This window comes from Coregonus clupeaformis, unplaced genomic scaffold (genome assembly GCF_020615455.1).
Source record: "Coregonus clupeaformis isolate EN_2021a unplaced genomic scaffold, ASM2061545v1 scaf0423, whole genome shotgun sequence".
NCBI lineage: Eukaryota > Metazoa > Chordata > Actinopteri > Salmoniformes > Salmonidae > Coregonus > Coregonus clupeaformis.
Genome location: NW_025533878.1, coordinates 245,943 through 268,017, shown reverse-complemented (window position 1 = coordinate 268,017; position 22,075 = coordinate 245,943). Strand labels below are relative to the sequence as shown.

The 22,075-nt window shown below is 42.7% G+C and overlaps 1 long non-coding RNA gene across 1 annotated transcript; it reads right to left on the bottom strand.

Annotated features, from left to right (window-relative positions):
* Positions 1-15,017: 15,017 nt before the first annotated feature.
* Positions 15,018-16,040, bottom strand: LOC121537445. Its single transcript, XR_005995074.1, has 2 exons — positions 15,453-16,040; positions 15,018-15,110 (listed from the first exon to the last, which is right to left on the bottom strand). It is a non-coding gene; the product is annotated as an uncharacterized LOC121537445 (long non-coding RNA).
* Between the last annotated feature and the right edge of the window lie 6,035 nt (positions 16,041-22,075).

Below are 22,075 nucleotides of genomic sequence, written 5' to 3'. Positions count from 1 at the left end.
TGGTGTCTCTCTCTCTTTATGTAGTGTTGTGGTGTCTCTCTCTCTTTATGTAGTGTTGTGGTGTCTCTCTTTATGTAGTGTTGTGGTGTCTCTCTTTATGTAGTGTTGTCTCTCTTTATGTAGTGTTGTGGTGTCTCTCTCTCTTTATGTAGTGTTGTGGTGTCTCTCTTTATGTAGTGTTGTGGCGTCTCTCTTTATGTAGTGTTGTGGCGTATCTCTTTATGTAGTGTTGTGGTGTCTCTCTCTCTTTATGTAGTGTTGTGGTGTCTCTCTTTATGTAGTGTTGTGGCGTCTCTCTCTCTTTATGTAGTGTTGTGGTGTCTCTCTCTCTTTATGTAGTGTTGTGGTGTCTCTCTTTATGTAGTATTGTGGTGTCTCTCTTTATGGAGTGTTGTGGTGTCTCTTTCTCTTTATGTAGTGTTGTGGTGTCTCTCTTTATGTAGTGTTGTGGTGTCTCTCTTTATGTAGTGTTGTGGTGTCTCTCTCTCTTTATGTAGTGTTGTGGTGTCTCTCTCTCTTTATGTAGTGTTGTGGTGTCTCTCTTTATGTAGTGTTGTGGTGTCTCTCTTTATGTAGTGTTGTGGTGTCTCTCTCTCTTTATGTAGTGTTGTGGTGTCTCTCTTTATGTAGTGTTGTGGTGTCTCTCTCTCTTTATGTAGTGTTGTGGTGTCTCTCTCTCTTTATGTAGTGTTGTGGTGTCTCTCTTTATGTAGTGTTGTGGTGTCTCTCTCTCTTTATGTAGTGTTGTGGTGTCTCTCTCTCTTTATGTAGTGTTGTGGTGTCTCTCTTTATGTAGTGTTGTGGTGTCTCTCTCTCTTTATGTAGTGTTGTGGTGTCTCTCTTTATGTAGTGTTGTGGTGTCTCTCTTTATGTAGTGTTGTGGTGTCTCTCTCTCTTTATGTAGTGTTGTGGTGTCTCTCTCTCTTTATGTAGTGTTGTGGTGTCTCTCTCTCTTTATGTAGTGTTGTGGTGTCTCTCTTTATGTAGTGTTGTGGCGTCTCTCTTTATGTAGTGTTGTGGTGTCTCTCTCTCTTTATGTAGTGTTGTGGTGTCTCTCTCTCTTTATGTAGTGTTGTGGTGTCTCTCTTTATGTAGTGTTGTGGTGTCTCTCTCTCTTTATGTAGTGTTGTGGTGTCTCTCTCTTTATGTAGTGTTGTGGTGTCTCTCTTTATGTAGTGTTGTGGTGTCTCTCTTTATGTAGTGTTGTGGTGTCTCTCTCTCTTTATGTAGTGTTGTGGCGTCTCTCTTTATGTAGTGTTGTGGTGTCTCTCTTTATGTAGTGTTGTGGTGTCTCTCTCTCTTTATGTAGTGTTGTGGTGTCTCTCTTTATGTAGTGTTGTGGTGTCTCTCTCTTTATGTAGTGTTGTGGTGTCTCTCTTTATGTAGTGTTGTGGTGTCTCTCTTTATGTAGTGTTGTGGTGTCTCTCTTTATGTAGTGTTGTGGTGTCTCTCTTTATGTAGTGTTGTGGCGTCTCTCTTTATGTAGTGTTGTGGTGTCTCTCTCTCTTTATGTAGTGTTGTGGTGTCTCTCTCTCTTTATGTAGTGTTGTGGTGTCTCTCTTTATGTAGTGTTGTGGTGTCTCTCTTTATGTAGTGTTGTGGTGTCTCTCTTTATGTAGTGTTGTGGTGTCTCTCTCTCTTTATGTAGTGTTGTGGTGTCTCTCTCTCTTTATGTAGTGTTGTGGTGTCTCTCTTTATGTAGTGTTGTGGTGTCTCTCTCTCTTTATGTAGTGTTGTGGTGTCTCTCTCTCTTTATGTAGTGTTGTGGTGTCTCTCTCTCTTTATGTAGTGTTGTGGTGTCTCTCTTTATGTAGTGTTGTGGTGTCTCTCTCTCTTTATTTAGTGTTGTGGTGTCTCTCTCTTTATGTAGTGTTGTGGTGTCTCTCTCTCTTTATGTAGTGTTGTGGTGTCTCTCTTTATGTAGTGTTGTGGTGTCTCTCTCTCTTTATGTAGTGTTGTGGTGTCTCTCTTTATGTAGTGTTGTGGTGTCTCTCTCTCTTTATGTAGTGTTGTGGTGTCTCTCTTTATGTAGTGTTGTGGTGTCTCTCTTTATGTAGTGTTGTGGTGTCTCTATGTAGTGTTGTGGTGTCTCTCTCTCTTTATGTAGTGTTGTGGTGTCTCTCTATCTTTATGTAGTGTTGTGGTGTCTCTCTTTATGTAGTGTTGTGGCGTCTCTCTTTATGTAGTGTTGTGGTGTCTCTCTCTCTTTATGTAGTGTTGTGGTGTCTCTCTCTCTTTATGTAGTGTTGTGGTGTCTCTCTTTATGTAGTGTTGTGGTGTCTCTCTCTCTTTATGTAGTGTTGTGGTGTCTCTCTCTTTATGTAGTGTTGTGGTGTCTCTCTTTATGTAGTGTTGTGGTGTCTCTCTTTATGTAGTGTTGTGGTGTCTCTCTCTCTTTATGTAGTGTTGTGGTGTCTCTCTCTCTTTATGTAGTGTTGTGGTGTCTCTCTTTATGTAGTGTTGTGGTGTCTCTCTCTCTTTATGTAGTGTTGTGGTGTCTCTCTCTCTTTATGTAGTGTTGTGGTGTCTCTCTTTATGTAGTGTTGTGGTGTCTCTCTCTCTTTATGTAGTGTTGTGGTGTCTCTCTTTATGTAGTGTTGTGGTGTCTCTCTTTATGTAGTGTTGTGGTGTCTCTCTCTCTTTATGTAGTGTTGTGGTGTCTCTCTCTCTTTATGTAGTGTTGTGGTGTCTCTCTCTCTTTATGTAGTGTTGTGGTGTCTCTCTTTATGTAGTGTTGTGGCGTCTCTCTTTATGTAGTGTTGTGGTGTCTCTCTCTCTTTATGTAGTGTTGTGGTGTCTCTCTCTCTTTATGTAGTGTTGTGGTGTCTCTCTTTATGTAGTGTTGTGGTGTCTCTCTCTCTTTATGTAGTGTTGTGGTGTCTCTCTCTTTATGTAGTGTTGTGGTGTCTCTCTTTATGTAGTGTTGTGGTGTCTCTCTTTATGTAGTGTTGTGGTGTCTCTCTCTCTTTATGTAGTGTTGTGGCGTCTCTCTTTATGTAGTGTTGTGGTGTCTCTCTTTATGTAGTGTTGTGGTGTCTCTCTCTCTTTATGTAGTGTTGTGGTGTCTCTCTTTATGTAGTGTTGTGGTGTCTCTCTCTTTATGTAGTGTTGTGGTGTCTCTCTTTATGTAGTGTTGTGGTGTCTCTCTTTATGTAGTGTTGTGGTGTCTCTCTTTATGTAGTGTTGTGGTGTCTCTCTTTATGTAGTGTTGTGGCGTCTCTCTTTATGTAGTGTTGTGGTGTCTCTCTCTCTTTATGTAGTGTTGTGGTGTCTCTCTCTCTTTATGTAGTGTTGTGGTGTCTCTCTTTATGTAGTGTTGTGGTGTCTCTCTTTATGTAGTGTTGTGGTGTCTCTCTTTATGTAGTGTTGTGGTGTCTCTCTCTCTTTATGTAGTGTTGTGGTGTCTCTCTCTCTTTATGTAGTGTTGTGGTGTCTCTCTTTATGTAGTGTTGTGGTGTCTCTCTCTCTTTATGTAGTGTTGTGGTGTCTCTCTCTCTTTATGTAGTGTTGTGGTGTCTCTCTCTCTTTATGTAGTGTTGTGGTGTCTCTCTTTATGTAGTGTTGTGGTGTCTCTCTCTCTTTATTTAGTGTTGTGGTGTCTCTCTCTTTATGTAGTGTTGTGGTGTCTCTCTCTCTTTATGTAGTGTTGTGGTGTCTCTCTTTATGTAGTGTTGTGGTGTCTCTCTCTCTTTATGTAGTGTTGTGGTGTCTCTCTTTATGTAGTGTTGTGGTGTCTCTCTCTCTTTATGTAGTGTTGTGGTGTCTCTCTCTCTTTATGTAGTGTTGTGGTGTCTCTCTTTATGTAGTGTTGTGGTGTCTCTATGTAGTGTTGTGGTGTCTCTCTCTCTCTTTATGTAGTGTTGTGGTGTCTCTCTATCTTTATGTAGTGTTGTGGTGTCTCTCTTTATGTAGTGTTGTGGCGTCTCTCTTTATGTAGTGTTGTGGTGTCTCTCTCTCTTTATGTAGTGTTGTGGTGTCTCTCTCTCTTTATGTAGTGTTGTGGTGTCTCTCTTTATGTAGTGTTGTGGTGTCTCTCTCTCTTTATGTAGTGTTGTGGTGTCTCTCTCTTTATGTAGTGTTGTGGTGTCTCTCTTTATGTAGTGTTGTGGTGTCTCTCTTTATGTAGTGTTGTGGTGTCTCTCTCTCTCTTATGTAGTGTTGTGGCGTCTCTCTTTATGTAGTGTTGTGGTGTCTCTCTTTATGTAGTGTTGTGGTGTCTCTCTTTATGTAGTGTTGTGGTGTCTCTCTCTCTTTATGTAGTGTTGTGGTGTCTCTCTTTATGTAGTGTTGTGGTGTCTCTCTCTTTATGTAGTGTTGTGGTGTCTCTCTTTATGTAGTGTTGTGGTGTCTCTCTTTATGTAGTGTTGTGGTGTCTCTCTTTATGTAGTGTTGTGGTGTCTCTCTTTATGTAGTGTTGTGGCGTCTCTCTTTATGTAGTGTTGTGGTGTCTCTCTCTCTTTATGTAGTGTTGTGGTGTCTCTCTCTCTCTTTATGTAGTGTTGTGGTGTCTCTCTTTATGTAGTGTTGTGGTGTCTCTCTTTATGTAGTGTTGTGGTGTCTCTCTTTATGTAGTGGTGTGGTGTCTCTCTCTCTATGTAGTGTTGTGGTGTCTCTCTCTCTCTTTATGTAGTGTTGTGGTGTCTCTCTCTCTTTATGTAGTGTTGTGGTGTCTCTCTTTATGTAGTGTTGTGGTGTCTCTCTCTCTTTATGTAGTGTTGTGGTGTCTCTCTCTCTTTATGTAGTGTTGTGGTGTCTCTCTCTCTTTATGTAGTGTTGTGGTGTCTCTCTTTATGTAGTGTTGTGGTGTCTCTCTCTCTTTATGTAGTGTTGTGGTGTCTCTCTTTATGTAGTGTTGTGGTGTCTCTCTCTCTTTATGTAGTGTTGTGGTGTCTCTATGTAGTGTTGTGGGGTCTCTCTTTATGTAGTGTTGTCGTGTCTCTCTTTATGTAGTGTTGTGGTGTCTCTCTTTATGTAGTGTTGTGGTGTCTCTCTCTCTTTATGTAGTGTTGTGGTGTCTCTTTATGTAGTGTTGTGGTGTCTCTCTTTATGTAGTGTTGTGGTGTCTCTCTCTCTTTATGTAGTGTTGTGGTGTCTCTCTTTATGTAGTGTTGTGGTGTCTCTCTTTATGTAGTGTTGTGGTGTCTCTCTCTCTTTATGTAGTGTTGTGGTGTCTCTCTCTTTATGTAGTGTTGTGGTGTCTCTCTTTATGTAGTGTTGTGGTGTCTCTCTCTCTTTATGTAGTGTTGTGGCGTCTCTCTTTATGTAGTGTTGTGGCGTCTCTCTTTATGTAGTGTTGTGGTGTCTCTCTTTATGTAGTGTTGTGGTGTCTCTCTCTCTTTATGTAGTGTTGTGGTGTCTCTCTTTATGTAGTGTTGTGGTGTCTCTCTCTTTATGTAGTGTTGTGGTGTCTCTCTTTATGTAGTGTTGTGGTGTCTCTCTTTATGTAGTGTTGTGGTGTCTCTCTTTATGTAGTGTTGTGGTGTCTCTCTTTATGTAGTGTTGTGGTGTCTCTCTTTATGTAGTGTTGTGGTGTCTCTCTCTCTTTATGTAGTGTTGTGGTGTCTCTCTCTCTTTATGTAGTGTTGTGGTGTCTCTCTTTATGTAGTGTTGTGGTGTCTCTCTTTATGTAGTGTTGTGGTGTCTCTCTTTATGTAGTGGTGTGGTGTCTCTCTCTCTTTATGTAGTGTTGTGGTGTCTCTCTCTCTTTATGTAGTGTTGTGGTGTCTCTCTCTCTTTATGTAGTGTTGTGGTGTCTCTCTTTATGTAGTGTTGTGGTGTCTCTCTCTCTTTATGTAGTGTTGTGGTGTCTCTCTCTCTCTTATGTAGTGTTGTGGTGTCTCTCTCTCTTTATGTAGTGTTGTGGTGTCTCTCTTTATGTAGTGTTGTGGTGTCTCTCTCTCTTTATGTAGTGTTGTGGTGTCTCTCTTTATGTAGTGTTGTGGTGTCTCTCTTTATGTAGTGTTGTGGTGTCTCTCTCTCTTTATGTAGTGTTGTGGTGTCTCTATGTAGTGTTGTGGGGTCTCTCTTTATGTAGTGTTGTCGTGTCTCTCTTTATGTAGTGTTGTGGTGTCTCTCTTTATGTAGTGTTGTGGTGTCTCTCTCTCTTTATGTAGTGTTGTGGTGTCTCTTTATGTAGTGTTGTGGTGTCTCTCTTTATGTAGTGTTGTGGTGTCTCTCTCTCTTTATGTAGTGTTGTGGTGTCTCTCTTTATGTAGTGTTGTGGTGTCTCTCTTTATGTAGTGTTGTGGTGTCTCTCTCTCTCTTTATGTAGTGTTGTGGTGTCTCTCTCTCTTTATGTAGTGTTGTGGCGTCTCTCTCTATGTAGTGTTGTGGTGTCTCTCTTTATGTAGTGTTGTGGTGTCTCTCTTTATGTAGTGTTTTGGTGTCTCTCTTTATGTAGTGTTGTGGTGTCTCTCTTTATGTAGTGTTGTGGTGTCTCTCTTTATGTAGTGTTGTGGTGTCTCTCTTTATGTAGTTTTGTGGTGTCTCTCTTTATGTAGTGTTGTGGTGTCTCTCTTTATGTAGTGTTGTGGTGTCTCTCTTTATGTAGTGTTGTGGTGTCTCTCTTTATGTAGTGTTGTGGTGTCTCTCTCTCTTTATGTAGTGTTGTGGTGTCTCTCTTTATGTAGTGTTGTGGTGTCTCTCTCTCTTTATGTAGTGTTGTGGTGTCTCTCTCTCTTTATGTAGTGTTGTGGCGTCTCTCTTTATGTAGTGTTGTGGCGTCTCTCTTTATGTAGTGTTGTGGCGTCTCTCTTTATGTAGTGTTGTGGTGTCTCTCTTTATGTAGTGTTGTGGTGTCTCTCTTTATGTAGTGTTGTGGTGTCTCTCTCTCTTTATGTAGTGTTGTGGTGTCTCTATGTAGTGTTGTGGCGTCTCTCTTTATGTAGTGTTGTGGTGTCTCTCTCTCTTTATGTAGTGTTGTGGTGTCTCTCTCTCTTTATGTAGTGTTGTGGTGTCTCTCTTTATGTAGTGTTGTGGTGTCTCTCTTTATGTAGTGTTGTGGTGTCTCTTTATGTAGTGGTGTGGTGTCTCTCTCTCTTTATGTAGTGTTGTGGTGTCTCTCTCTCTTTATGTAGTGTTGTGGTGTCTCTCTCTCTTTATGTAGTGTTGTGGTGTCTCTCTTTATGTAGTGTTGTGGTGTCTCTCTCTCTTTATGTAGTGTTGTGGTGTCTCTCTCTCTTTATGTAGTGTTGTGGTGTCTCTCTCTCTTTATGTAGTGTTGTGGTGTCTCTCTTTATGTAGTGTTGTGGTGTCTCTCTCTCTTTATGTAGTGTTGTGGTGTCTCTCTTTATGTAGTGTTGTGGTGTCTCTCTCTCTTTATGTAGTGTTGTGGTGTCTCTATGTAGTGTTGTGGGGTCTCTCTTTATGTAGTGTTGTCGTGTCTCTCTTTATGTAGTGTTGTGGTGTCTCTCTTTATGTAGTGTTGTGGTGTCTCTCTCTCTTTATGTAGTGTTGTGGTGTCTCTTTATGTAGTGTTGTGGTGTCTCTCTTTATGTAGTGTTGTGGTGTCTCTCTCTCTTTATGTAGTGTTGTGGTGTCTCTCTTTATGTAGTGTTGTGGTGTCTCTCTTTATGTAGTGTTGTGGTGTCTCTCTCTCTTTATGTAGTGTTGTGGCGTCTCTCTCTATGTAGTGTTGTGGTGTCTCTCTTTATGTAGTGTTGTGGTGTCTCTCTTTATGTAGTGTTGTGGTGTCTCTCTTTATGTAGTGTTGTGGTGTCTCTCTTTATGTAGTGTTGTGGTGTCTCTCTTTATGTAGTGTTGTGGTGTCTCTCTTTATGTAGTTTTGTGGTGTCTCTCTTTATGTAGTGTTGTGGTGTCTCTCTTTATGTAGTGTTGTGGTGTCTCTCTTTATGTAGTGTTGTGGTGTCTCTCTTTATGTAGTGTTGTGGTGTCTCTCTCTCTTTATGTAGTGTTGTGGTGTCTCTCTTTATGTAGTGTTGTGGTGTCTCTCTCTCTTTATGTAGTGTTGTGGTGTCTCTCTCTCTTTATGTAGTGTTGTGGCGTCTCTTTATGTAGTGTTGTGGCGTCTCTCTTTATGTAGTGTTGTGGTGTCTCTCTTTATGTAGTGTTGTGGTGTCTCTCTTTATGTAGTGTTGTGGTGTCTCTCTCTCTTTATGTAGTGTTGTGATGTCTCTCTTTATGTAGTGTTGTGGTGTCTCTCTCTCTTTATGTATTGTTGTGGTGTCTCTCTTTATGTAGTGTTGTGGTGTCTCTCTCTCTTTATGTAGTGTTGTGGTGTGTGTTTGGTCCTGTATTTATATATATATATATATATATAAAATGTAATCCCAGCACCCGTCCCCGCAGGAGGCCTTTTGCTTTTTGGTAGGCCGTCATTGTAAATAAGAATTTGTTCTTAACTGACTTGCCTAGTTAAATAAAAGGTTAAATAAAATAAATAAATCAAATGTCAACGTCCTCTGTCGAATAAACGTGTATTTGCCTCCCTCTGTTCGTCGGCTGCATCATTACATCCATTTATATCACTTCACAGCAAAGTTACGTCAAAGGGGCGGTCCTTAGAAAAACATTTATCCAGCTTGACTGCTACACAGCACAAACATGGCAAAGCAATCACTGAATTTGTCTCGAGCAGGTGGATCTAAATAAATCACCCTAATAGCTCTATGATAAAGAATGCAACCTACACACTTCCTTAAACCTACAGTGCCTTACAAAAGTATTCATCCCCCTTGGTATTTTCTTCCTATTTTGTTGCATTACAACCTGAATTTTATTTGGATTTCATGTAATGGACATACACAAAATAGTCCAAATTGATGAAGTGAAATGAAAAAAATTACTTGCTTCAAAAAATTCAAAAAAAATAAATAATGGAAAATTGGTGCGTGCATACAGTGGGGAAAAAAAGTATTTAGTCAGCCACCAATTGTGCAAGTTCTCCCACTTAAAAAGATGAGAGAGGCCTGTCATTTTCATCATAGGTACACTTCAACTATGACAGACAAATTGAGATTTTTTTTCTCCAGAAAATCACATTGTAGGATTTGTAATGAATTTATTTGCAAATTATGGTGGAAAATAAGTATTTGGTCACCTACAAACAAACAAGATTTCTGGCTCTCACAGACCTGTAATTTCTTCTTTAAGAGGCTCCTCTGTCCTCCACTCGTTACCTGTATTAATGGCACCTGTTTGAACTTGTTATCAGTATAAAAGACACCTGCCCACAACCTCAAACAGTCACACTCCAAACTCCACTATGGCCAAGACCAAAGAGCTGTCAAAGGACACCAGAAACAAAATTGTAGACCTGCACCAGGCTGGGAAGACTGAATCTGCAATAGGTAAGCAGCTTGGTTTGAAGAAATCAACTGTGGGAGCAATTGTTAGGAAATGGAAGACATTCAAGACCACTGATAATCTCCCTCGATCTGGGGCTCCACGCAAGATCTCACCCCATGGGGTCAAAATGATCACAAGAACGGTGAGCAAAAATCCCAGAACCACACGGGGGGACCTAGTGAATGACCTGCAGAGAGCTGGGACCAAAGTAACAAAGCCTACCATCAGTAACACACTACGCCGCCAGGGACTCAAATCCTGCAGTGCCAGACGTGTCCCCCTGCTTAAGCCAGTACATGTCCAGGCCCGTCTGAAGTTTGCTAGAGTGCATTTGGATGATCCAGAAGAGGATTGGGAGAATGTCATATGGTCAGATGAAACCAAAATAGAACTTTTGGGTAAAAACTCAACTCGTCGTGTTTGGAGGACAAAGAATGCTGAGTTGCATCCATAGAACACCATACCTACTGTGAAGCATGGGGGTGGAAACATCATGCTTTGGGGCTGTTTTTCTGCAAAGGGACCAGGACGACTGATCCGTGTAAAGGAAAGAATGAATGGGGCCATGTATCGTGAGATTTTGAGTGAAAACCTCCTTCCATCAGCAAGGGCATTGAAGATTAAACGTGGCTGGGTCTTTCAGCATGACAATGATCCTAAACACACCGCCCGGGCAACGAAGGAGTGGCTTCGTAAGAAGCATTTCAAGGTCCTGGAGTGGCCTAGCCAGTCTCCAGATCTCAACCCCATAGAACATCTTTGGAGGGAGTTGAAAGTCCGTGTTGCCCAGCGACAGCCCCAAAACATCACTGCTCTAGAGGAGATCTGCATGGAGGAATGGGCCAAAATACCAGCAACAGTGTGTGAAAACCTTGTGAAGACTTACAGAAAACGTTTGACCTGTGTCATTGCCAACAAAGGGTATATAACAAAGTATTGAGAAACTTTTGTTATTGACCAAATACTTATTTTCCACCATAATTTGCAAATAAATTCATTAGAAATCCTACAATGTGATTTTCAGGATTTTTTTTTCTCATTTTGTCTGTCATAGTTGACGTGTACCTATGATGAAAATTACAGGCCTCTCATCTTTTTAAGTGGGAGAACTTGCACAATTGGTGGCTGACTAAATACTTTTTTTCCCCACTGTAGTTGTTTCCAATGTTATTTCACACTTAAGAGTACCTGTAATTATGCCAGCTAGCTACCTACCATTCAGCTGTTTTTCTAACCTCATTATCTGAAGCGTTAACGTTAGGTAGTTAGTAGCTACTGTAATCGAAATGTAGCTAGCTTGTTGCTACTTGGATAGCTAACTAAACAATAGCTGGAACGACCTAGCTGTAATATTTGGAGACGCTTTCTCTGCGTTGGGACAGACGCGAACTGGCTGAATCGATTCAGTGGCTAGCTTTGCACTTAACTGGCTAACAGCAGCTACTAAGGGTAAATTATAATCTACATTTATTTTTGTTTTGTTTTTACATAACCAGAGTCATTCAAGGGAATTCGGGACATGGGTGACTAGTTAACGTTAGCTTGGCTCTCTCTGTGTTTCGTGCCGTGGGAGGAGGGGTTGGTTCGTTGGCAGAGAGCAATGGCTAGCTAGTATGCTAACTATTCTAGCTAACTAACTGGCTGAATAAGTTGACGAAGTACTCACTCAAACTGTGAAAACTAACCCAAAACTTTACACAACGTTAGACACGGACACAAATGATCTGTTTGGCGTGTTAACACACTGGTGGTTTGTTGTAACCGAGTATTGGTGCTAAACCGTGTTATTGGAGGCTGGCATGCTAGTTGGCTATGGCGTCATAGGATTTGGTGCCCTGGACGGTTTTCACGGAAGAATATTGTACCAAGTTAGCTAGTTGAATAAACTAAGTTAGAGTCTATTCCTAGAAAACATTGAACCGCTGTAGTTTACAACAATTATAATTTCTAAAGTGGAAGTTGGGAGAGTTATATTTTAGTGTTTCAGTGAAACGTAAGTGAGGGAGGCCCCGCTCTCTCGCTTTCCCAGATGTTTAGTTCATTTCATTCCAATCTCCTTTGCATTATTGTAGCCTTTTCTGTAACCTGTCAACTATGTGTCTGTCTATCCCTGTTCTCTCCTCTCTGCACAGGCCATACAAACGCTTCACACCGCGTGGCTGCTGCCACTCTAATCTGGTGGTCCCTGCGTGCACGACCCACGTGGAGTTCCAGGTCTCCGGCAGCCTCTGGAACTGCCGTTCTGCGGCCAACAAGGCAGAGTTCATCTCAGCCTATGCTACCCTCCAGTCCCTCGACTTCTTGGCGCTGACGGAAACATGGATTACCACAGAAAACACTGCTACTCCTACTGCTCTTTCCTCGTCTGACCATGTGTTCTCGCATACCCCGAGAGCATCTGGTCAGCGTGGCAGTGGCACAGGAATCCTCATCTCTCCCAAGTGGACATTCTCTCTTTTTCCCCTGACCCATCTGTCTATCTCCTCATTTGAATTCCATGCTGTCACAGTCACTAGCTCATTCAAGCTTAACATCCTTGTCATTTATCGCCCTCCAGGTTCCCTTGGAGAGTTCATCAATGAGCTTGACGCCTTGATAAGTTCCTTTCCTGAGGATGGCTCACTCCTCACAGTTCTGGGTGACTTTAACCTCCCTACGTCTGCCTTTGACTCATTTCTCTCTGCCTCCTTCTTTCCACTCCTTTCCTCTTTTGACCTCACCCTCTCACCGTCCCCCCCTACTCACAAGGCAGGCAATACGCTTGACCTCATCTTTACTAGATGCTGTTCTTCTACTAATCTCACTGCAACTCCCCTCCAAGTCTCTGCCCACTACTTTGTATCCTTTTCTCTCTCGCTCTCCTCCAACACTACTCACTCTGCCCCTACTCAGATGGTAATGTGCCGTCGCAACCTTCGCTCTCTCTCTCCCACTACTCTCTCCTCTTCCATCCTATCATCTCTTCCCTCTGCTAAATCCTTCTCCCTCCGATCTCCTGATTCTGCCTCCTCAACCCTCCTCTCCTCCCTTTCTGCATCCTTTGACTCTCTATGTCCCCTATCCTCCCGGCCAGCTCGGTCCTCCCCTCCTGCTCCGTCGCTTGACGATTCATTGCGAGCTCACAGAACAGGGCTCCGGGCAGCCGAGCGGAAATGGAGGAAAACTAGACTCCCTGCGGACCTGTCATCTTTCCACTCCCTCCTCTCTACATTCTCTTCCTCTGTTTCCGCTGCTAAAGCCACTTTCTACCACTCTAAATTTCAAGCCTCTGCCTATAACCCTAGGAAGCTCTTTGCCACCTTCTCCTCCCTGCTGAATCCTCCTCCTCCTCCCCCTCCCTCCTCCCTCTCTGTGGATGACTTCGTCAACCATTTTGAAAAGAAGGTTGACGACATCCGATCCTCGTTTATTAAGTCAAATGACACCGCTGATCCTGCTCACACTGCCCTACCCTATGCTTTGACTTCTTTCTCCCCTCTCTCCAGATGATATCTTGCGACTTGTGACGGCTGGCCGCCCAACAACCTGCCCGCTTGACCCTATCCCCTCCTCTCTTCTCCAGACCATTTCCGGAGACCTTCTCCCTTACCTCACCTTGCTCATCAACTCATTCTTGTCCGCTGGCCATGTCCCTTCCGTCTTCAAGAGGGCGAGAGTTGCACCCCTTCTCAAAAAACCTACACTCGATCCCTCCGATGTCAACAACTACAGAACAGTATCCCTTCTTTCTTTTCTCTCCAAAACTCTTGAGCGTGCCGTCTTTAGCCAACTCTCCTGCTATCTCTCTCAGAATGACCTTCTTGATCCAAACCAGTCAGGTTTCAAGACTGGTTATTCAACTGAGACTGCTCTTCTCTGTGTCACGGAGGCTCTCCGCACTGCTAAAGCTAACTCTCTTCTCTGCTCTTATCCTTCTAGACCTATCCGCTACCTTTGATACTGTGAACCATCAGATCCTCCTCTCCACCCTCTCCGAGTTGGGCATCTCCGGCGCAGCTCACTCTTGGATTGCGTCCTACCTGACAGGTCGCTCCTACCAGGTGGCGTGGCGAGAAGCTGTCTCCGCACCACGTGCTCTCACCACTGGTGTCCCCCAGGGCTCAGTTCTAGGACCTATCCTATTCTCTCTATACACCAAGTCACTTGGCTCTGTCATATCCTCACATGGTCTCTCCTATCATTGCTACGCAGATGACACATAATTAATTTTCTCCTTTCCCCCTTCTGATAACCAGGTGGCGAATCGCATCTCTGCATGTCTGGCAGACATATCAGTGTGGATGTCGGATCACCACCTCAAGCTGAACCTCGGCAAGACGGAGCTGCTCTTCCTCCCGGGGAAGGACTGCCCGCTCCATGATCTCGCCATCACGGTTGACAACTCCATTGTGTCCTCCTCCCAGTGTGCAAAGAACCTTGGCGTGACCCTGGACAACACCCTGTCGTTCTCCGCTAACATCAAAGCGGTGACCCGATCCTGCAGGTTCATGCTCTACAACATTTCCAGAGTACGACCCTACCTTACACAGAAAGCGGCACAAGTCCTAATCCAGGCACTTGTCATCTCCCGTCTGGATTACTGCAACTCGCTGTTGGCTGGGCTCCCTGCCTGTGCCATTAAACCCCTACAATTTATCCAGAACGCTGCAGCCCGTCTGGTGTTCAACCTTCCCAAGTTCTCTCACGTCACCCCGCTCCTCCGCACACTCCACTGGCTTCCAGTTGAGGCTCGAATCTACTACAAGACCATGGTGCTTGCCTACGGAGCTGTGAGGGGAACGGCACCTCCTTACCTTCAGGCTTTGACCAGACCCTACACCCAAACGAGGGCACTACGTTCATCCACCTATGGCCTGCTAGCTCCCCTACCTCTACGGAAGCACAGTTCCCGCTCAGCCCAGTCAAAATTATTCGCTGCTCTGGCACCCCAATGGTAGAACAAGCTCCCCCACGACCCCAGGACAGCGGAGTCACTGACCACCTTCCAGAGACACTTGAAACCCTACCTCTTTAAGGAATACCTGGAATAGTATAAAGTAATCCTTCTTCCCCCACCCCCCATAAAAAAAAGGTGGTTGTCCCACTGGCTATCATAAGTTGAATGCACCAATTTGTAAGTCGCTCTGGATAAGAGCGTCTGCTAAATGATGTAAATGTAAAAATGTAAATGTAAAATCTTTGAAATTGTTGTATAGGAAATGTTGCGTTTATATTTTTGTTCAGTGCAGTATGCTTACTTACTATCTTGTTTTTCTTATTTACATTTCTTGTGTTTTTGTTCTAGCTTGTTATTTTTATTATTACGTTGATATTGATTACTGCATTGTTGGGTTTAGAGGAAAGGCATTTCACTATACTTGTGCCCCTTACAAAAATATACCATGGTAGTACAATGAAAAAATTACCATGTTTTTGTACTAGCAGCATGTAGTGAAACATGAAAGCATGGTAGCTGTTTACAATATATTATGATGGAGTGTGTCCCACCGTTTTTCGGGTAAAGTGACCAAAAGCATAGTAATTTATGGTAGTCACATAATGCAACATTAACTACTCGCTCTGCAATGGCAAAGAGTAGTAGGCCTAGTACCTTGTTAAACCCCTTTAGCTCATAGTGAAAAACCACAGGGTCTAGTAGTGTAGTGAACCCTGTTAAACCTTGGGACATGGATAGGGTACGGTGAGAAGAATGAAGGGAGTCTGAAACTTTAAAGATTTAAAATAGTTTATCTGGTGTCTCTCTCTTCAATACAGTTTTCAGTTGTCTCTCTCTCTCATTCAACTGACTTGGCTCCTATACAATTCTGAACAGACAACATACAAAAAAATAAGAATTTGTTAAAAGGTATAAATTATCATCTTATCTTGTAGATACATTTTCATCATGTAATTCTCAGCATATCCCTAAAAACAGCAAGTTACAATGTTTCCCTTTGTTTACACTCTGTGTGAACGATCGTTGGTCCTGTTGCCATAACTACGACAAGCTAGCTTGACTGGAGCTAACTTTAGCCGACATTATCTTCTATGCTAACGGCCTTTTATAAATTAATTAAATTATCAAAACATCACAGAAAAATAACAATAATATCATTACACTCCCCTTAACTTGGTGTTTCATATCCTATACTTTTTAACTCGCTCACCGTGATGATAACGTTTAAAATATGTCGTTTATCTGGTTCTTCTCTCTTCAGTTTTCAGTTGGCGCTCTCATTCAACTGACTCGGCAGGCTAGCGCGAGAGCCAGTGAGAGCGCGTGAAGCAGCCACTAGAGCGAGCGGCTCCCTCTGCAGGCCGAAACAAGCACAACACCCCTTGACTATAAATACTATAAATGATTAAAAAATGCCAAAGATTAGGCTACAATACTGTATCTCACATTCTCCCACATTTCAGGTTGGCAACATAGGGAACCCAAACATGAGCAGAAAACGGTACTAATACAGAAAGTATTAACCCTTTTTCATAGCAACTATTTCCCTTAAACTTTGATGTTACAGACAAACTAGGGCCAACAATAGTAGCCCGCCTCTGACTTGATCAGAACCTTGCCCATACTGGTTTATACATTCATCAATATAATACCAACCAACCTCTTTTGACCTTGGGGGGTTTATTTATTTAATGCATTATACCTCCATTGTACTATGGTAACGCACAATTAATCAAAGTACATGTACATATTACTTCAACTACCTCAACTAGCCGGTGCCCCCGCACATTGACTCTGCACCGGTACCCCCCTGTATATATAGCCTCCCTACTGTTATTTTATTTTACTTCTGCTCTTTTTTTCTCAACACTTTTTTGTTTTATTCTACTTTTTTTATTAAAAATAAATGCACTGTTGGTTAAGGGCTGTAAGTAAGCATTTCACTGTAATGTCTGCACCTGTTGTATTCGGCGCATGTGGCCAATAAAATTTGATTTGATTTGAAAATGTTTGGTACCATTTATTATAATTGTGCATTACCATGGTAGAATGTAGAATGCAAGTTAAAATCATGGTATTTCCATGAATCACATCAATACCATGGTGTTATTTAGTTGAATGGCAGTACCTTCATACATTTTAGTCATTTAGCAGACGCTCTTATCCAGAGCAACTTACAGTTAGTGAGTGCATACATTATTTTATTTTTCATACTGGCCCCCCATGGGAATCGAACCCACAACCCTGGCGTTGCAAACCCCATGCTCTACCAACTGAGCTACATCCCTGCCGGCCATTCCCTCCCCTACCCTGGACCAATTGTGCGCCGCCCCATGGGTCTCCCGGTTGCGGCCGGCTACGACAGAGCCTGGATTCGAACCAGGATCTCTAGTGGCAGAGCCTTAGACCACTGCGCCACTCGGGAGACTTCAAAGCTAAAACCATCATGGCACATTTCCATGATTCAAACTATACCATGGTATACGTGAAAGTACCACATGTATCAGTGTTACTTCCGACCCTCTCCTCAACCTGGGCTTGAACCAAGGACCCTCTTCACACATCGATACCAGTCACCTTCGAAGTATCGTTACCCATCGCTCCACAAAAGCCGCGGCCCTTGCAGAGCAAGGGAAACAACTACTACAAGGTCTCAGAGCGAGTGACGTCACCGCTTGAAACGGTGCTAGCGCGCACCGCCATTTCACACCGGTTACACAAAGAAGTACAACGGTATGAATGAAAGTACCATAGTACCTTTTTTTTAAGGGGCATGTGACATTACAACTTGAAACTTAAGTCAGAAGTATTACATTTTAGTCATTTAGCAGACGCTTTTATCCAGAGCGACTTACAGTTAGTGAGTGCATACATTATTTTTAAATGTTTCATACCCCCGTGGGAATCGAACCCACAACCCTGGCGTTGCAAACCCCGAGCTACATCCCTTCTGGCCATTCCCTCCCCTTCCCTGGGCCAATTGTGCGCCGCCCCATGGGTCTCCCGGTCACGGCCGGCTACGACAGAGCCTGGATTCGAACCAGGATCTCTAGTGGCACAGCTAGCACTGAGATGCAGTGCCTTAGACCACTGCGCCATTCGGGAGGCTCAAAAATCATTAAGATTTAATCAAACCCCATAATTCAGGAGTATGTTGAAGATTTTAAGTGGGGACTATTGCTTCGCAAGCCCCACTAATAATTAAATTGATGTTTTGTACACAAAGGTGATGACTAAAGTGTTTTATTAGGAATTTTCAAATCTGACTTCTCTATGGAAATTGTATTTCTGAGCCGGGCTTCAGTTAAACTGCAGTACCAAAGCAAGACTGTAGGAGCAGTCGAAACCGTGCTTCTAGCCTGGAACCCTGGCACCTTGGTTTTCAAGTACTTTGTGCAATATTAGCATCAGCTAGCTACATCAGCAACTGCGGCTCCCAGTGGTCTGGCTGGTTATCTCCTGTTTTATTCCATCATTTTTTTTAAACTAAAATAATACATTTTATTTCAGCACAGTAAATCGTTTGCCAACCGTACAAACACGACCGCCATCTTTACATCAACATCAAGCCTCCCCTTCTCCTGTTCCGGTCCACCTTTGTGACATCACTTCCTCCACCAGGCCAACCCCTTGGTCAGGCTCCTATTCTACCCGTTTTGGGTGAGAGGCCATGGGGTAGAGCTGGACCTGTCCCCGGTCCTCGTCCGCTTCCCTTCACTGTTGGTCTGTTTTCATGCCATCTGCAATAATGATGGGTCGTTCGCGAACGAACAGCTCTTTTTGAACGGATCTTTTTGGTGAACGTCGGGAACCGAATCGCGTCTGTAAAAGAGCCGATCATTTGCCTCCCTGATTTGCACACTGCTGCTTTTTGAGCTCAAAACGTTTTTCTGCAGATAAATTACACAATCATTCCCTAAAGAGGGTGAATCCTCACTGCAGAAACAATTCATAGTCGGGATAGCGCGTTAATCTGGTCCACGCTGATTTGTTGAGTGCATAAAAAAACTTTTTTTGCAGGCCATCTAATAATATAGCCAGGTGCGCATTTCACGACTAAATGGTAGCCTACCTTTTGGGCTTTACATTGTGGAGATTTGCAATTTTTTCATGGTTCTAGGTCAATTTAAGCATTTTCAACTAAGAGCCGTTTGGGAGCCAAATGAGCCGGCTCACCGAAAAGACTCGGAATGCCCATCACTAATCTGCAATGGAGCGCTGGGTGCGGTTGGCAGGCTATGCACGCTGGGTGCGGTTGGCAGGCTATGCGAGATTACGTGGGTTTCCCCGCAGGCAGTTTGTGGTCTCGTTCGATGTGACCAGTTTGCAGTGGGTAATGCTGCGCATCAGATTCAACTGCACTGTGGCTAATTCGAAAATGAGCAGTGTAGTTTGGGTTAATTTGTCCTCTGTAGCTCAGCTGGTAGAGCACGGCGCTTGTAACGCCAAGGTAGTGGGTTCGATCCCCGGGACCACCCATACACAAAAAAATTATGCACGTTTGACTGTAAGTCGCTTTGGATAAAAGCGTCTGTTAAATGGCATATTATTATTATAATAAGAATCTAACAGCATAAGAATAACCGGACCACTGGAAAGCTAAAGGTGTGGCTTGTTGCAGTGTGTGTGTGCATGATTGCATATCGTGTTCCCACTGCACACTTACTTTCTGGTCCCAAATAGAAAAAGAAAACAGGCAGTAGTACTTTTTTTTTTACTAAAAGAATAAATTTTATTTCAGCACAGTAAGTCGTTTCCCAACCGTACAAACACGACCGCCATCTTTACATCATCAAGCCTCCCCTTCTCCTGTTCTGGTCCACCTTTGTGACATCACTTCCTCCACAGCCAGACAAATATAAAAGGGCTCTCTCCACAACATTCTGGTGCTTCCATTTAGCTAACGATGACAAATTATACCGATCATAATTATAACAGCAATAATAGTAGTGACGAAGATTAACCCTTTAATGCACTGATGTTGTTTTGGGCGGGGGGGTGGCTTACAGTACATGATGTAGTACACACATTACTGCTGGTTTACAGTTTACAGTACATGATGTAGTACACACATTACTGCTGGTTTACAGTTTACAGTACATGATGTAGTACACACATTACTGCTGGTTTACAGTTTACAGTACATGATGTAGTACACGTGTTTCAGAAGGTGTTGGTACAGTATATTTTACTAGTACAGACTCACAGACTGACACCTGTATGGCGTCATATCATCATCATGTGACCTGAACTGACCACTCACTCCATCTCCACTCCCTGGCTGCATCCCAAACGGCATTATATTCCCTTTCTAGTGCACTACTCCTGACCAGGACCAATAGCGTCTCAGAAATTAAACCTGCGCATGATAGAAACCTCCCTGCACCACAAGGTCAAAAGTAGAGCACTATTATAAGGAATAGAGTGACATTTGGAATGCAATCAATAGCCTTTATTCCCTGTAGGCCTATCTTGTCTGGACCACTCAGTCAGTCAGTGTAGCTATACATCCATACATGTACTGAAACATTGTATTTTTACCAAAACCTTATAATAGTCCTACTGTAACCAACACAGCTCTGTTCTACTCATCACAAAACTCCACTCTATAGGGGTAAACCAATCACGTGCTGTGATGTCATCATAGAATCACTCTCATGATAGGCCATTGTTTTTTAGGGGACTTCCAACTCTGTGCAAAATTTAGCTTCACTTGAGTCGACCATGAAATCTTTATAAGGGACGTTAATAATCCGAGAATATACGATGATCATTTAAAAAACTTTAGACAGGCGATACTTAACTGACATAGTAACAACGACGAAGTGATCTTTAAAATGATTGATGGCATATCAAATACCAAGAAGGATCATCGCAAATGGTTCCAATTTAAATCTCTATGGTTGGCTAAAGCCTCTCAGAACTAACGGTTGCTTTGATAGAAGGGTTAGAAGAGACATTAAAAACAGTAAGAAAAAAAGGTTTGAAGCACAATTTAATAACTTTTTTTAAACTTTTTTTTTGTTGCAGACTCTGGCTAGTTTACAAAGACAAACTGATAATCAATAATAATATAACCTTTACTGTTAGTGTGGGTGGTTAGGGGAGGGGTCAGAAAACAGCCAATATAAATGATCCTAGAAGAAACAGATAAGGACTGATAGAGACAGATAAGGACTGATAGAGACAGATAAGGACTGATAGAGACAGATAAGGACTGATAGAGACAGATAAGGACTGATAGAAACAGATAAGGACTGATAGAGACAGATAAGGACTGATAGAGCGACAGATAAGGACTGATAGAGCGACAGATAAGGACTGATAGAGACAGATAAGGACTGATAGAGACAGATAAGGACTGATAGAAACAGATAAGGACTGATAGAGACAGATAAGGACTGATAGAGACAGATAAGGACTGATAGAGCGACAGATAAGGACTGATAGAGCGACAGATAAGGACTGATAGAGACAGATAAGGACTGATAGAGACAGATAAGGACTGATAGAGAGACAGATAAGGACTGATAGAGACAGATAAGGACTGATAGAGCGACAGATAAGGACTGATAGAGAGACAGATAGAGACAGATAAGGACTGATAGAGACAGATAAGGACTGATAGAGACAGATAAGGACTGATAGAGAGACAGATAAGGACTGATAGAGACAGATAAGGACTGATAGAGACAGATAAGGACTGATAGAGAGACAGATAAGGACTGACAGATAAGGACTGATAGAGACAGATAAGGGCTGATAGAGACAGATAAGGACTGATAGAGACAGATAAGGACAGATAAGGACTGATAGAGAGACAGATAAGGACTGATAGAGAGACAGATAAGGACTGATAGAGACAGATAAGGACTGATAGAGAGACAGATAAGGACTGATAGAGACAGATGAGGACTGATAGAGAGACAGATCAGGACTGATAGAGAGACAGATAAGGACTGATTGAAAGATGGAATATCAATTTCTCTATTATTGTGTGTTGGTGAAAGTGTGTATCAGACTGTGTACTCTATGGGCTGCTTTAAGCGGAACTACCGAATGAGGGGGACAGAGGGAGGAAGAGAGAAAGAGCGAGAGACGGGTGAAGAGAGAGATGGGTGCGAGAGAATAGAGGAATATTAAAATAAGCATTAAAATCACTGATCAATAAAATCTAATTAAACAAGATCAGACACAGATAATGGGAGAGTAATGATGCTGTTGACTTTATCCATACTATCTAGTGTCTAACTCTGGGTATGACATCAATGTGTGTGTGTGCGCAAGTATTCTTACGAGCGAGTCAAGAGGGCTGTGCATGTCAGACTGCAGCTCGCTACAACAGTAACTAAAGAGAGTTACCAAGTTCACCCACAGACAGTAACTGACGGGGAACAGCAACACTACGTCACTTCTGCATAAACACAGAGAGGGAGTCTGGTAACAACTACTGTGAATGTGTGTTTACTGTGTGAATGAGTAAATATTGTTAGGAGTGAGTCGACAGGGATGTGTGTAATCTTGCCAGCTAGTGGAGCAACATAAGTAGGCCCACTCCTCCTCCTGTCTGAACAGCGATACTCATGACCTGCAGTACTCCATCATCTTATTGTGCAACAGTAATGTCATGTGAAAGGTTAAAGCATTATTCATTATTTGCATGTTCCGTCACAATATTGTTTTGAACGTTCGTTAGAACTGATGCCCGACTAAGCATTCTACTAAATGTATCGTCAATGAGCGATTTAATCAAAAGTGCATTACAGTGGCTTGGAAATACAATGATATTCAAAAGGAGGCAAGTTATCATTTTGATGTCACCAGATTGACTTT